General features: G+C 50.5%; 1 protein-coding gene across 3 annotated transcripts in view; it reads right to left on the bottom strand.

Moving 5' to 3' along the window:
- The window catches only part of Ak8 (adenylate kinase 8), a 115,619-nt gene that overhangs the window by 47,691 nt on the left and 61,928 nt on the right, over positions 1–6,000 (bottom strand). The window lies entirely within an intron of this gene.

The raw sequence follows: 6,000 nt of genomic DNA, 5'->3' as shown, positions 1-6,000 counted from the left end.
AGAGAAGAAAGGGCCAGGGCCAGGAAGAGGTGAAGCCAAGAGAAGAAAGGGCCAGGGCCAGGAAGAGGTGAAGCCAAGAGAAGAAAGGGCCAGGGGCAGGAAGAGGTGAAGCCAAGAGAAGAAAGAGACAGGGGCAGGAAGAGGTGAAGCCAAGAGAAGAAAGGGACAGAGGCAGGAAGAGGCGAAGCCAAGCACCTGTCGGGCAGGCAGGCAGGTGGGTGGGCAGGCAGGTGGGCAGGTGTCACAACCAGGGAGAATCCACTCACACCAGCGTGGGATGCATTCCTAGCACCTCTGGACTGAGGGGAAGGCTGCTGAGGGAGCAAGGAAGGAGCAAAAGGGAGGGGGAGAGAGAGAGAAGGTGGAAAAGGAGAGAGGAAGAGGGACAAGGAAGGTGGAAGATGAGAGGGAGGGTGGGGAGTGGGAAGAAGGAATGGTACCCTAACATCCTCAGGGCCTTGACCCCACATGACGTCACAGGCAGAAATGATTCAGGATGCTGCTGAACGTGCAGGGTGTGTGTGGGACCCTGAACTCTGCCTGACGATGCTGACGGGAAGGACACAAAGAGACATGCTTAAGGATGCAAAACTTGGTGTTCACATGCCCTACTGAAAATTACTCTGTATAATCCATTGAAACCAAAGATGGATCAGAATTAATAAATAGGGAGGCCGTGGCTGGAGACCTGTAGATGACTGCAGGACCTGGGACAGAACACTGTAAAAGCTGACAACAAACTGCTTTAGTTACTAGTGTCTCGGCCTCTTGTGCCTTGAAGATGAAACAGGCATGGTAGCTCAACACTCCTTGTGACTAACGCTTACACAGAGCCAAGCCACAGACTGGCCCTTGCTCTGTGTCTGTCTCCTTTGCTAGAGTCACTGCCCCAAAGCTCCAGTTACCCTTAGACTCCAGGAACAGCAAAGCTTCATGGGGCTGACCAGGCCCCACGAAGAGAACAACTGTCTGCAAGCGGCTGCACCCAGGGGTGGGTCATCCCTAGGAACCACTGTGGGACCTGAGCTGACAGTGACAGGCAGAAGCACATGTCCCCCAAGGCTGCTTAACTCTTGTGCCCCTCTTCCTCCTCTGTTCAACCCAAAGCTCCTATCAGCATCCTGAGAAGAACGTGAGGTGGCTGGACCTCCCCCCTCTACTGTTATTTCACCTCCTTTCTCTGTCTCCCACCATTATCCTTGTGTCTTACTGGATACCGGGAGGAAAGCTGGACTGTTTGTCAACGTGACACAAGCTACAGTCACTTGGGAGAAGGGAATCTCAACTGAGGAAACGTTTCCCACAGATTTGTCAGTGGCTGTGTCTATGTGATGTTCTCTTGCTTGTTGAGCGATGCGGGAGGGCTCAGCCCACTGTGGGTGGCGCATCCCCTGAGCAGGTCGTCCTGGGTTCTATAAGAAAGCAGGCTGAGTAAGCCAGTAAGCAGCCCCCATCCTGCTTAAGTTCCTGCCTCTACTCCCTCCATCACGAATGATCAACCATGACCAGGACATAGAAGAAAACAAAGCACTCTCCTCCCTCAGACCTGTCGGTCCTGAGTTTATCACAGTGAGGAGAGCAGAGGACAGGGGTCGAGCCTCGCCTGCCGGGGCTCCTGCCCTAAAGCTCTGGGTATAATAATTAACTCACTCGGGGGAAACAAAAAGTAAGGAGAGAAAGAGTGAACGAACAGACAAACGAACAAGCAAAGAGCTAAGTCCTCCAGTTAAGTCAGCTCCCTTCCCCGGCTAACTGTTTACAGTACTTTGACCAGAGCACAGCACGCTGGTTCCACACAGCTATTGAGACTGGCAGGCTGCGGCTGGGGTTCAGTTGCTAGGTTGCTTGCCTAGCATTGTATGAAGCCCCGGTTCAATCCCAGCACCACACAAACCAGGGCTTTTTATACATTCAGGCTGTACATATGCAATCCCAGCTCTTCTGAGGTAGAGCCAGGAGGATCAGGAATTCCAGGTCACCCCCAGCCACACAGGGAGGTCAAGGGCAGACCAGGACCCATGAGGCCCTGCATCACACAAACGGAAGCCTGGAAGTGCACTAGTGCAGTCCTTATTTCCAAACGCCAGTGTGCTCTGTCGTGGTTTGAACTGGAGTTGTCTGCAGGATCCTGTGTTGGTCCCTCGATTCCCCCAACAGGTGGCGCTGTTTTGGGAAGTTCTGCAAACTCTAGAAGATGGGGCCTAGTCAGGAAAAGGGTCCCTTGGGTCGTGCCTCTGAAGATTATACTCGGTCCCCAGGCCACAGGCAGAAAAGACACTCCCAACACATGCTCCCACCCCCCTCAAGTCCCGGCCAGGACCACGGTGCTCAGCAGCCATGTCCTGACCAAACAATGAGAAGTGCCTCACACAATAAATAATACACACAGCACCAGAGCACACAGGCAAAACCACACAAAACCGTAAAAGCCAGCAGAAAGGCTCTGCTGCCAGCTCTGGCAGTGTACAGCTGCAACCCTGGAGACAACCAGGAGAGAGTGACTTAAACAACAGGGGTGAGGAGGTGGCTTAGAGATGGAGGGGGGATTGACCCCAACCCTAAAAGCAAATCAACAGGGAAAAAAATGCGATATTAAGTAGCAGTTGACAGTCACTTGGTCCTTAAAGGGATGAGACCAGTGCCAAGTACGAACATCAGTAAGAACGAGGTGAGGGTACAGACCTGAACACTTCCTGCCTAGACCGTATACTTAATCACCCGACATCGTGACATGTTAAAGGGCTAGTGAGATGGCTCAGATAAAGGCACCGGCCTGATGGGCCAAGTCGGGTCCTTGGGATCTACATGGCTGAAGGACAGAAGCCGCATCACTGACTTCCCACATGTGCCCAGAGCTGTGTCAGTTCCTGTTGTTACCCTAGCAACCTTGAGTGCTTGGAAACACTGAGGTAGCCTCTGCAGGTCAGGATCTGTGCAGGTCTGGGGTGCTGGCTCTGCCCTGGTGCTCACTGGTGGCTGTAGAATTAATATCCTTTCAGAATTGTCAGGGATCCCCTGTCTTCCAGCCAGCAGTGATGTGCCTGGTCCTCCTTTGTCCTGCCTCTCTGTAACTTCTGTTCATATGGCTTTGAGGGCTTATCCGATAATTTTGGACTCATCTGGGCTGTGTGTGTGTGTGTAAGTCTTGTCTAAAGTATAGCTAGCATTTTTTTTTCTATTCTGTCATTGTCTGTTGTTAGCTTTGTTGTAAGGAAACTTTTGGTGGTGGTGGGGGGTGTGGAGACATGGTCTCACTATGTTGCCTTAGTTGGTCTGGGCCAGGAACTCACTATGTAGACCAGGCTAGCTTCCAACTCACACATATACAACTGTTTCTGCCTCCTGTGTGCAGGGAATAAAGATGTATACCACCATGCCCAGCCTGTGTAGAAGTTTTTAATTCCATGTAGGGAGAAAGGAGCCCTTATTTACTGCTGGAGGGGCTGTAATGTGGTGAAGCCATTATGGAAAGCAGTACAGAGGTTTCTCAAAAAATCACAGATGTATCTCCCATATGACCCAAATACACCACTGCTAGGTGTATACCCACAGCACTGTGTATCCGACCACAGAATGTGTGAGCATGACATGAGACCAGCTAGATGTCCACCAGCTAAATGTGCAAAAGGAAATGAGATAATGAAGTTCTCAGGAAATGGATGAACGCTCTCGTGAAGTCAGTGACACAGACTCAGAGGGATAAATCCACGTTCTCACCCAGATTCAGAGTCCATGCTCACGCGCATGCATACATGGATGTGGGACCATACATGACAGGACAGTGAGAAGGGGGCTGTGGAGGGAACGACAAATGAGGCAGAGGGTGGGAGAGGAGAGGCCGGAAAGTCAACCAAAAAATAGTTTTGTTGCAAATATCATAATAAAATGTAATAGTTTGCATGCTGATTAATGAAAAGGTTAAGGGGACGGACCGTGATCCCGCACTTTGCCTCACCACGTTACTTCCTCTACCTGGTGATGGGCCCATGGGACTCCTACACACTGCTCAGAGGAGGCAAAACACAGCCAAAGATAGGGGTCCCGGCCTGTGTTTCTCTGGCACCCAGATGCCACGGGGAACCACAAAGAGTTGAGGAAAGGGGACTCCGATCCTCCTGTGCACCCAGACACATGTCACTGGGAACCATGAGGAGTTGGGAGTGTGGGGCCCACAGGCCTTCGATGAGCTCCCCGGCAGGAGACAAGAGTCTGGCTTAGCTTAGGCAGAGTGCCAGGAGCACAGAGAGGCCTTTCATGGGAGTCTCGAGTGTGGCTCTGTATGGTGGGGGCCTCCCGTGCGGCAGTCCTTGATGAAGGAGGCAGTCCCTGCTGTTTATTCATGGCAGATGACAATGCATACGACTCACTCAGGGTGGACTAGAGGTTGTGTATACCTTTTGCAGGAAGGGATGCCCTGCAAAGGGAAGCTCATTGGCTAAAACCTCGGGCAGGCCATCTAGATATCTCCTTAGCATGGAGAACTCTGGGCTCTATGCTATGTGACTAGTTGTCAAGGTCCTCTTAGTGGGGTGTCATGGTCACGTGCGCCATAACAGAAACCTGGTGGGAGCTGATTTAAATGCCTACTGTTCTCAATTATGAGATTTACCAAGGTTTTTAAAATCTATTCCACCATACCGGTTCTTCTGACCCGTGGCACGGTTCCACTTGCCCCACGGGGGACAACACTAAGACTGGCAAGGAAGAGAGGCAAAGATCCATCACCTCCACCCGGGAACCTCGAGAGCCACAGGGGCAAACACTTATATAGAAAGTTCTAGAAGGAAGCTAGAGAACAAATTAAAAAGCCAGAAACAATGTCCTCTCTGTTCTCTTAAAACAAAACAAAACAAAGGGTGGAAAGGTTAAAATGCATGAAAACAGCTCATCCTGATAGCTCCACAGCACAGAACAGATAGCAAGCATCTCTTCTAGAAAAGGGCTCAGAATTCAGAGCATGCATCCTAGGAGAGCGTAGGCCCTGTTTCCAGCAGGCCAGGGTCCTGCAGAGCGCTGATCAGCCAAGGCAATTCCCATGGCAGAGGGGGCCATCCCTCTGCCACGTAAAACAAATCCATGCCCCCTGGTTCAATACAGAGCAGTAAGAGAGGACCACGTGCTACATAGTATTGAAATATGTCACAAACGAAACCCTGGCAACTTGACTATGCGCCCCAGAACCCATAAAAGTGGAAAGAGAACCAGCAACACACGCATGCACGCATGCACACACATGAGGCTCAATGGCGTGGTAGTGTTGGGAAACAGACGTGGCAATCAGAAAGCATAGAGGTAGATCTAAGACCGTCAAGCACTGCTACATCTCAAACCCAGGACAAATGGCTGAGGTGCCTATTTAACATATCAAGGTGAGCTTGGCTGCCAGGTTCTCCCAGCATCCCTCAATCCCTGCCTGTTACAGGGTATGGCTGGCATACTCCGACCGTTTACCATAAACTTCTCCAGCACAGGGTCTGGGCTGCCCTTCCATGTACAACTCAACAACTTTTGTTACCTGGGCTTTTGGGCCTTCTGGATGCTGAACCTGGTTCCCCTCTGTCCCCTCTCCCCTTCATTTTCCCTTTCCCCTTCCCCTCCCCTTCTCTAAATGCTGCCTGGTATAAATCTCTAAATCAGCTTTTGCTAATCTGAGTAGACCTTTACAAGGTTAAATTTTTATCATCATATAAAAATCCATACCAATCCAAAATATCCTGGAGACTAGTTGTTGCTTCCTTAGTCTAAAAAGAGATGCAATGATAACCTGAGGGACCGGCTAGTTTTATAATTGTTGTTTTATGCCCCCCATGGTCATCTTTAGATGGTAAAGTCACATGGCATGCACCTTTAACCTCAGTAAAAATGGCTGCCAGACATGTGGTTGCTTCCATCTTGATGAGGTCATCAGCTGAGATGGAGGCAAGTCACATGGTTGCTGTTTAAAATCTGCTTTGAATTGGCTCATTTCACCGGTGGAGAAATAACTTTATCAGTAGCAAA

Source organism: Mus caroli, chromosome 2 (assembly GCF_900094665.2).
Source record: "Mus caroli chromosome 2, CAROLI_EIJ_v1.1, whole genome shotgun sequence".
NCBI lineage: Eukaryota > Metazoa > Chordata > Mammalia > Rodentia > Muridae > Mus > Mus caroli.
Note: the sequence above shows the minus strand (reverse complement) of the source record. Positions and strands in the feature narration are given on the sequence as shown.